We start from the raw sequence: 9,309 nt of genomic DNA on the forward strand, positions 1-9,309 counted from the left end.
TATGGGCTCGCAGTGCACAATGAGATTTAATGGAACTGCTGTTCAGCTACAGTTTAAGCTATCTGACTATATCAGGATAATTAATTTAGATAATACAGACTTAAATGGCCTTGGGCAGTTATAAAATAAGACCTATTAAAGTCTTTTAGCAAAAAGACTTTAAAAATCCCTCTGGCTGGAAAGGTCTCACTCTGATTAATGAAAACTGCTGTGGGTCAACGGTGTATTTTAGATCCTGCTCTCAACCCCTAGCTCATCAACTTTAAATTGGAGAATGACTTTAACTTGGATTATTGTGCCCTGCAGACCTCTGATCTAGGCCTACTGAAAATTGCACCACAGCCCAGCCCTGGCACAGTTGGAAGAAAAAAAAAAACAGCGGAACCAAATTGTGTTTGGTTCATTTAATGGTTCTCACACATGATTCTTCCCTCTGATAATCTGAAATGGTTTTTTGCAACACTATTCATCAGCAAGTGCAGCTCAATCTATGATATGTTGTCCAATTCCTGAACAAACAAAGTGAATCAAAAACATGCAGCGCAAACAGGGTAGTCCAATTCCCCAACAAATGACTCTTATGAACTGATTCTTTTTAGTGAATCAACACTTACATTGCAAGCAGTGTAGTCTGATTCCTGAACGAATGACTCTTATTAGCTGATTCTTTTTATTGAATCAAACATATACAGCTGTTAGACTTACTGTAAATGAGTGTCACTCATATTTTATATGAGTATGGTTTATATGACAGTTTAATTAAAAATGCACATTGTGTGTTTCATCAGTTCTGTTGCTAGAAATAAATTAGTGAAATATATGATACCACCATTTTTTTTTAGCAATTTGTTAAGTATAGCCTGTTAAAACCAATTAATGGATTGCACGTATGCCATAGAGACTGTAAAACACGCCTTTTGCAAGGGTGACACTTCACATTTGATGGTTTTTCATATTAATAAGCAGACTTTAAATTAACCGTTTTACTCACTTGCTAATCTGAGCACTACATTTTTAAGTTACCAGCCATTCAGAACTTCTACTAGCCAAAACAAAATACAAATAAACAAGATCAAAGTCTCAGTTTTTAAATGTTAAAATTTACAGGTTGTTCTGTAAATACATTTTTAATGTATTGAAATGTTAATTAATGAAATTTCCGCTGATGAGCTGTTACATAGACAGACACTACTTCTGTTCTTTTTAGTGTTCTTTTAGTCAAGCCAGAGTCTGTAAGCAAAGGCAACAAAATCCTCTTATTCCAGCCGCTGTTTCTAATCCTTCCATCTTCCTCAGCATCCAGATGAAAGAGTGATACAGGCTGTCTTGTTGTTCCTCTCTCTCTGTCATTCTCTCTTCGACCTCCTTGTGTAATCTGACAGTGAAAATTAACTAAATGAAAGTTGTACTTATATCCCTTTAGCCTTCGCTTCGTGTGGGCTGAAGGCACAGATGGATTCGATTTTATTAGCTGTGTTTAAGTGAGCTTCTCTATCCTTTCGTCCCTAGAGCTCAGCCTGGATCTGAATCCGTCTGTCAGGAAGACTTATGCCCAACACGCTGCGTGCTTTGCCTGAGAAATGTGAGGCATCTGTGATTGAAAAGCAATTTTTATTATAATGATGTGCCTAAGATTACCATTGATCTGTTTACTTTTATTGAATAAGTGAGCATGACTGTAAGACAAGAGAGATGTGTATCAGCCAAAATCCCATGAAATTTTCAGAGAGGATCCAGGAGTTGCAGTTTCATGGAAGGGCCAGTCAAATCATTGGCATTTTCCATCCAGGCTTAAATCATTTAAAGTTTTCCCATCTCCATTGGAGGGATTCTCGGAGTGTCTGGAATCAATAGCACTCAATGATTCTTACAGAAGTGCAGTATTATTGAAATTCATTGGTTTTTCCTATGAGGATCCCAGAATTATTCTATTCAGTACACTCTGAACTTCCATTTCCTACTGTGATTACACAAACACACATACACACCAACAAAGAGACCACCTAAGTAGATATAGAATATATCTTGTTTGTAAGCAGACTTCTTGGCAGCATTCACCACTTCCTCTGCAAAACCCACTCTCAGTTGGCATGCTTGACAATAATCCATTTGCTATTGCATTGTATTCTCTATATTGTACATTTTAAATTCAATTTGTTTGCTATTTTAATATGAGCAGTATGGGGTGAATTCATAAAACAGTTCTGACATTTATACATGCCAAAACCCTGAGCCTTATTAATTAACTAATTAATTAACACAACCCAGTTTCACCATGTGCCACTTGGGTGAACCTGATTTTACCACATGGATCAACATCCGTGTTGATCCTGGAACAACATTCTAATCAACCAATCAGATTTGAGGGATAGGTTTATTTAGGCTTACAAAAAGGGTTAGGTTCTTTGTCACCATTTTTATTCACCTATCATTTCCCTCTGATTTTAGATATACATTATGGGTAGGGTTAAGTTTAGGGCAATGGGATAGGATAGTTAGGGTATCCTAATCACGGCGACATGCTACTAAAATGACCGTGATTTTAACAGTAAAAGACTGTAAAAATGCTGCGGTGAAAAACTGTCAATTGGTTTACAGAAAGTTTCCGTACTATATACGGTGAATAACTGTAATAGATCTAACGGTACATTTAATGTAATTTTACGGTAAAATACCGTTAAATTCACAGTTTTTGCAAGTGAAAAATAACAATTCATTGTAAAATTTACAGTGAAAAATAATAACTCTGTTTCTTCTTAGTTTTTCTCATTTTTTTCTAATCAGTTATGTACATTAGGGTTTTATGTTACATCTAATGTTGTTAAATTAATGTTTATTGCATTTTTAAAATTTCATGCATGTTACCATGATGGTGTTTAGTGTGTGTGTAAATGACACTGTGTGCACCTTCTATATGTTAGTGCTGTCCTTCTCAGCATGTGCAAAATCTGCTTGTGATGAATTTTGATTCATGTGACTCTTATCACCACTGTGTTTGGTGACTGTCAGTGTATTATAAAGGTACAAATCAGATATTAGTACTTCATTTGGTTGGTAAATTAACATTGTATCAGTTAATGAAATACGTTATTTTACCGTAAATTTAACAGATTTTTTTTTTACGTTGCTACTGTATTTTTCACAGTAAAGTTCTGGCAACCACAGCTGCTGTTTTTTTTACCATAAATTTTACTGGGATTTTTTTTTACAGTGTGGTACAATGCCATGCGTGTTTAAAGTTAAATTGTCAATGTGATTCTTTTCACTTCAAACTCGTTTCTATGCACTCAAAAAAATGAACTTTCACTGTTGTTAGTTTCACTCAAACCACCCTTGTCCACATTACTTAAAAAACTCATGTAACTACATGAATGTAATTTAACTGCGTTGTTTCTACTAAAATTGAGTATTGTCAGCTTTACTTAGTAAGTGTTTGTTCAGTCAACTTAACATTGCTGTGTGAAACGTACACATTATTGTTGACATAACTAACTGTGCAGTGGATCTGTAGTTCCCAGCATGCTTTGCAAGGGACTGCATTAGGAGAGTAAATTTAGGGATTAAAGTGTTATTTTATGTGTTTTTCAGTAAAGAGAAAGATGTTGTTAGTTTATGTTAGTGTTTAATGTTCAGTTATGTTGGACATTTAAAGTAGTTTCTGTAATATTTTTTGAATTTTGTGGTTACCATCATGCAGAAGAGTGTCGCCTGTGTTTAGGCTGTGAGTGCTCATTGACACTTATTTTTTAAGTAAATCCAACAATTCATTTTTTTGAGTGTGCAAATTATGTCTATTCTAAACTGTGCATACACACAGAAGCCAAAAAAGTCAAATAGCCTAAATAAACAGGCTGGTGCAAATCACAGAAAGTTAAAGTCGACATGAAATGTAAGTCACAATAGTCTTTTCTTTCCTGTTGTGATGTATATCTGAGTGAAAAGGCTTCTTGAACAAAGGAAAAAATGTAGGGCAGGACTTGATTTTGTTTATCGGGAATTGATTGGATGGTTGTGGTTTGCTATTGCTGTGATCTCATGTGAGTGACAGGTTGTCCCGCCCTCACACAAGTAAACACAGAGATGATGTTGCATAAGGGAGGGGATGTTATTTTGATTAAAGATTACAAGGGCACATTTTTTTGATTTAAAAAAAAAACAAAAACAATGATGTGCACAGTTAAATCTTTTATAATAAATACAGCAATATTCCCTAACAAAACAAGAAATGTCAATTTTGATTTTATAGTGACATTAGGGTTAGGCAACTGAGGCAACTGTATACATTTTCTAGATGTTGGCATTAGTAATTCATTAATTGAATCATAAAAAAGATTTAAGAAATTAAGTTACACTTTGAGAAGTCTAAAATGCCAGATATGCATGTAAAGTAGCAATTGCGAGTCATTAAGTCACATTGTGAAATATAAAATCTAAATTGTGAGATACAGTCAATGCTATGAGATATTTAGCCGCAATTGCGGTAAATAAAGTCACCACCTTTGTAGATATACAGCAATTACCTTTTTTATACTCTGAGGTGGAAACAGGCTTCCATATAACAATGCAGAAAGCGAGAGCAAGTAAACAACACTATCGGTGGCCGCAATTCATTTTTTATGAACTCTTCCTTATATGTTTAAGTCTAGAATAAGTTTCTAAAAATACATTTCTGGTAGTTGATGTATTAGGAGGGTAGAATATTATATACACTACCTTAAATGTGTGTGATTTAAACCATATCCTAATATAAGAAAGTTCTGCACTAAACAGAGTTCTTATGAGGTGTTTTAACAAACAATTTCTCTTTAAGGGAAATATTTGTTGTTGTTGTTTCATTATTTTCTCTCTCTCTCTCTACACTAGCCTAATGTACTAAAGGTGTACATGAGTGCGAAATGAAAGCAGAAAAAACAATTTGCTCAAAATAATAACATTTCTTCTCTCTGTATTGTGGGAAAATACAAGAACTATGAAAAATAATACAGCTTGAAAATAAACGTCTACAGTCTTAGAGCTCACATGAACAACACAACAGCACCTTCTGTAAAATCCCCCACCTTTCCCCCAATTCAGCCCCAGAGCTGACAGCATTCCAGATGTCTCCTGTAAGACCACTTTAAACAGAAACACAATAACTTGTGGCATTTCGAGGAGATCAAACGCAGCCCGCTTCAGAGCGCCGCACACCAAAAGAGTGCCCTCAAAACACAACCCTTCCCGCATCTCAGAGCCTCTCTGTCTGACCATCATTACGCTTCATCCAAAGCCTCTCTGTAGTGTGAGGTTAGAGGTGAGGATGAGTCAGGTGTATGATGAGGAAGAGCAGGTGTGTGTGAGGGGGTTGGGTTAAGAATGAGCAAGAAGCTAAGAAAGGCACAGTGTATTTTGAAAGCCAGAATCGATGGCAAGGATAAAAAAAAAAAAGTCACGAAACATGATAAAAGTCAATTGGGTGATATATTATATAACGTAGAATCATAAAATTGAAATATGTGCAAGGAAAAGCATGGTGTTTGAGAAAGAATGTGTTATGAGAATGGCATAAAAACGAGCGCTTTCTCAGAGCATGCCACTCATTCATGAGACACTAAGCACGCTCCGTCGAGGTGCAAGAATGCTTGTTAATTGGCCCGTGAATCAGATTGGTTTATCCTTGGAGCCAGATAAGGAATCCATAATTTATCTGAGACAAAAAAAGAGCAAAAGAAATGTAATTATTTTCCTGTTCAGTAGAGCATGTGGAGACGAGGAGAACTCTGATGATTATTGAATTCTAACCATCTTCTATTACACGCTGTATCCGCAGCCGGAACTGTGGGGAGCTGGTGAGGGTTCTGTGGCTCCCCATGAAGTTCATCCGTTCGGTGGCGTTGAGGGAGCGTTGTGCAGTGGTTTTATTGGCATCGACCGTGTTTGTCTTCCTACGGGAACAGCTGAGGCGGATGCGAGATGGGTCTGTGAAAAGAGCAGCTGGGGGAGAACTATGATGTGTACTTGACTCCCTACTGGGACGCCCTGAAAGCAGAGGAGAGAAGTTCATGGTGCACACAAAAAGATGTAATCTAGAGATCCAGTGTGTGTGTAATCAAATTAGCATTTGTTTAAGGTTTGTCATTTATGATCAGAGTTTATGAACTTCAGACCGAACAAAAAGATAAAATAAACTAGCATGAAAAAAATAGTATGAAACACTTGTTGCGGAGGATACAATGGATATTTATTGAGATAAATTTGAATAATTAAAATTACAAAATAAATAATGAATAGGACTAATGAATAGTTACTACCCTGTTACTACTTATTTGGTAGAAATGAGTAGGGCTGCCCCCTAATAGTCAACGAGAAGAGGCTTAGTCGACCAAAATTTTATTAGTCGCTTAATCCACAGGAAGTGGCGAAGTCACGCAGTTTGTGACAGATGGATCGTTAAAAGTGTTTGTGCGAAGTGTGAAAGCTGAATAGTAGTGCGCTTGACAGCATGACAGCTAAGCGCCGGTGCGATCACTTGCTCTTAAAATACTTCATCATTTTTGGCCATGCAGATAAGAGTAATACATATTTTGAATATGTCAAGAGTCTACTTTTATTTGTGTGCACTCACAATAACAACAAAATGTTGTGCTTTTGTAAAATAATGAAAGCAAACAGGGTGCTGTCTGTGAACTTGAGCGTGCCAAAAAAAAGAACTGAAACTCCATTTAAACTTGGCTCAAAGACATGAAAAATATATTTATAGAAAGCAAAATGTCTACTTTTAAATGAACCAATTCAAATGCAAAACAAACACTCTCTGGTTCTGTAATCCATATTAAACTTGAATATAGGCGAGTCCACTACTGTGGAGATGATGAGTCAGCATCGTCAACTTCATCACTGCAGTCCAAAAAACAGAAGACACTAGTTTATCAATTAATTATTAAAATGTTAAAGCAATCTCCTTGTTGTTTCATTACTTCAAGCTTTATGAGTATGCTTGAGTGCTTATTAGGCTACAGGCACTAAAGGATCTTTATCATGATTTATATGGTTTATTAATAAACATGCGATTAGTCGACTAATTGCTTAAAATGAATGACTACTAGTTGACCAGAAAAAAAAAAAAAAAAAACTTTAGTCGAGGGGAGCCCTACAAATTGACTACTAAAAACACTTCTCATTGTGTGTGTATATGCATGCATGCAGGGCCATAGCTAGGAAAGGGGTGGACAAATTCCAGGTATGGGGCCAACAACATGCCAAATATGTGTTCTTTTACTTTTGAAACCCTTATTTGTCTCATAGTTTGGATTTTACTTTCCCCTTCATGTGCAAATTAAGCAATTAATCAGTCAACCTGATGTTGTTCTAAAGCTGTATTACCTTATTTTTTTCCGATTACATAAGGGATTGGGGGATGGAGGGTTGTGGGTCCCTCTCGGTTGAAATCTCGTTCACGTGTCCCCCTTGATTGAAATCGTGTTTGGGTGTTTGGGGGTAGGAGGGTCACCTTTACGCCGACCCTGTATGTATGTATGTGTATGATAATATAACTTAAATATTATTATATATAAATTTGTAAAGCTTTTAAGGTTTTAGAAAGAAGTCTCTTATGCTCACCAAGGTTGCATTTATTTATTTTAATATATATATATTAAAATAAATAAATGCAACCTTGGTGAGCATAAGAGACTTCTTTCTAATTCTATTATATCTATATCTATATCTATATATATATATATATATATATATACACACACACATTTTTTTTTACCTTTTTTTCTATTTTAAGTTATTACTCCAGTTTTGGTGGTCAAGAAACATTTCTTATTATTATCGGTGTTGAAAGTGTTTTTTTTTTTTTTTTTTTTTTTACATTGAATAGCATTCATTTAAAACAGAAATCTTTTGAAATATTATAAATGTGTTTACTGTCACTTTTGATCAATTTAATGCTTCTTTGTAGAATATGCTGACCCCAAACTTTTGAACAGTACTGTATATTGTTTGTTTACTTTGAGTTTTTGAAAAATCAATGGAAAAACCAAAAATCAGTTAATGAAACTGATCGAAAAGCCAATGCAGCTAGTAATTTATGACACAGAGGATGAGTGACAGCAAAAGATTTAAATGACAGGATATATGTCAAGTAGAGTAAAAATGAAATGCATAAAAAAGAAAAAGAAAAAAGGAAGAAAGCTAGAACTCTCACCTCCATCTGTGCCTAATCTTTGACTCAATTGCAGCTCTAATAACAAGGTGGAGGAGATTACACTCTTCCACCCTCAAAAACTCTTCCATTTCACCCCTCGCTCAAGCCATGATTACTGTTTCCAAGGCAACAGTTCCAGAATGTCTCCATGGCATCCTCTCTGGAGTTTATGTCCACACTGTGGTCAGAGGGAAAGAACATTCTCTTCTTTTGGAAGACAAAGCCACCCTCAGTACCAGAAGTAGTTTTAGAGCTGTTAGCCTCCACCTCTATTCCCCTATTGTCCCAGAAAAAGAGAGAGGAGGAGCGATAGAGAGAGGAAGAGATCACCCGGAAGGCAGGTAGAAAGAAGGACACCTTGCACTGCTGTAATTGAATCACTACTCATCAGTGACGCTGCTGTGATTTTCTTGGCCAGGACTGATTCCAGGGTCACGCTGAGATACCACCACATTCACACACAGATTATTGCTTTCAGATACAGCCCTTCCTGTCTCAAGGCCTGTTCTTACCAAGAATGACGACTATAACAGTAACTGTATTTGCTTGCACATCAACACAAGATAACGTTCTGCTTATTGTAAGAACTTGCAGCAGTTATATTGTCTGCACCTTTAAATGCTTGAGCTGGTCAGGTAGATTCTGGTTGGCTGTCAATGTTTGTATCATTCATTACATAAATCATTATCAGTTGTATTTCCACTTGAGCTTGGTTTGGCATGGAATGATTACAAACCGTTCTCGGCCAGGGATACTGAACGCGGTTGGCTGTGCTGGTAGTATGCGTGTAATGACGTCACCACTCATTGGTCACTTGTCTGTTGCCTGTCCAAGAGCACAATTTTTTAAAAGAAATATATAATCATCTTCCATAACGTGGTCGCTATGTACATCTCGGTCTGTAAATTCAAGCAACGACTGCCGCATTTGTTTTACATTCCAAAGAGCTCCGTTATCATCACCCCCACACTGGAAAATGAGACCATATCCGTACCGGCTGGGCCGGATCGGCACTGAATGGAACGGTTAAGCAATGAGAAAGGTTTGGCCCAATTGTGAAAAAGCTGCTATTGTCCTTGTTGTGAACAGGCCTTTGTCTCTCACTCACATACACACATTCC

At 36.4% G+C, this 9,309-nt stretch overlaps 1 long non-coding RNA gene across 1 annotated transcript; it reads right to left on the reverse strand.

Annotated features, from left to right (window-relative positions):
• Positions 1 to 3,695: 3,695 nt before the first annotated feature.
• Positions 3,696 to 8,662, reverse strand: LOC125252814. The gene is made up of 3 exons (XR_007181286.1): positions 8,189 to 8,662; positions 5,779 to 6,015; positions 3,696 to 5,683 (listed from the first exon to the last, which is right to left on the reverse strand). It is a non-coding gene; the product is annotated as an uncharacterized LOC125252814 (long non-coding RNA).
• Between the last annotated feature and the right edge of the window lie 647 nt (positions 8,663 to 9,309).

Source organism: Megalobrama amblycephala, linkage group LG18 (assembly GCF_018812025.1).
Source record: "Megalobrama amblycephala isolate DHTTF-2021 linkage group LG18, ASM1881202v1, whole genome shotgun sequence".
In the NCBI taxonomy this organism is placed as follows: Eukaryota; Metazoa; Chordata; class Actinopteri; order Cypriniformes; family Xenocyprididae; genus Megalobrama; species Megalobrama amblycephala.